Source organism: Penaeus monodon, chromosome 15 (assembly GCF_015228065.2).
Source record: "Penaeus monodon isolate SGIC_2016 chromosome 15, NSTDA_Pmon_1, whole genome shotgun sequence".
In the NCBI taxonomy this organism is placed as follows: Eukaryota; Metazoa; Arthropoda; class Malacostraca; order Decapoda; family Penaeidae; genus Penaeus; species Penaeus monodon.
In genome coordinates, this window is record NC_051400.1 from 25,416,614 (window position 1) to 25,417,876 (window position 1,263).

At 42.2% G+C, this 1,263-nt stretch overlaps 1 protein-coding gene across 2 annotated transcripts in view; it reads right to left on the bottom strand.

The window, feature by feature from the left end:
• LOC119581848 overlaps positions 1-1,263 on the bottom strand; it is a 43,199-nt gene that overhangs the window by 31,151 nt on the left and 10,785 nt on the right. For both annotated transcript variants that reach the window (XM_037929987.1, XM_037929988.1), the window contains exon 3: positions 888-967. The gene's annotated coding sequence lies outside the window, so the exon portion shown is untranslated. The remainder of the gene's footprint in view (positions 1-887; positions 968-1,263) is intronic.

A 1,263-nucleotide genomic window follows, 5' to 3' on the forward strand; every position in this document is an offset into this window, starting at 1 on the left:
CAAGCCCACTTAAGCAGCAGTAAACGACTAACACTTTGTGGTGAAAGGGGCCAAAACCTGTAGTAAAGCGATGTTTGAAAATCAAATTCGGAAAGGCAAGATTAGATGCCTGACGAAAGAACAATTCGACCATGTCATATGGGTATATTGAACCAAACTCATGTCCGTCTGTTTGTCGCGACAGACGAAGCCCCAAGAAGAAACGACGCCTGCATAGAATGGCAAGTATGCATGTAAGTCAAAACTAAGTTTTAATATTATATATAAGTAAACAGACAGCAAAACAGGTAGATTGATAAAGATACAAAAATTATGTTCTCGGATGGCGGGAAAGTTTTCTTCCTTTATAGGCATGGCGTAATTTTACAAAACTTTCAAGGAAATGAAGTTGGCGTAATTATTAAGCACATTCAGGGAAAGACAGTTGACATGTATTTGCAAGGAAGGGCTGGTACCGTAATATTGCGTAACTGAAGAGGCAGAAGGCATAATATTACTTCCTTAACTTGAAAAATATTATATGCTTGCATGGAAAGGCAGGTGGTATGGCATTACACACTTGGAGATGGCGTTTTTTATCATGCATCACCCCCTGGAAAGGAGGGTAGCGCAATATTACGTCCTGAAGGGAAGGCTTGCGACGTAATATTAGATCTTTGAAGGGAAGGGTGACAGTCATAACATTGCGGAGTTAAAAGAGGGCGGATAGCGTGCAAAGCTTTGGACGGGCGGAATTTTACCGTCCTCAGAGGGTCGCCCCGCTTACTGTATGCCCGCTGTTTAAGCGTCAAAGCGACTGTATGAAGGGGATGCATTCCTTTGCAATAAGTAGATTTGAGGGAAACTGAGGTATTTCATGCAAGACTTTCTTTAGCTAGTAGTTTTACCTGAAGTTCCAGTCCTTGGAATTAAAGAACGTCGGGCAGTTCCCCTCAACGCACACCCCGAGCAGCGAGAGGAAGGAACCCTGTAGTGGACCCAGTAGGCATAAATAAGAGTTCGATTAGATACGTATTAAGGGCTAGGAAAGGGGGTCACCTTAAGGGTCTTGAAAGTTTAGTCGACTTTAGAAACATTTTGAGACACTTAGAATGTTTATTCTTGATAAAGTAAAATCCTGAGAGTTCCATCTGGGTGAGTTAACAAATCACAACGTTTGGAGAGGATATCATAGAAGGAAATGGATACAAGGTTTGCTGTTCCACATGGCATCACGTTTTTATAAAAGCGTGATTTTTTGCATGTGGAAGGGGACCTTCCGCC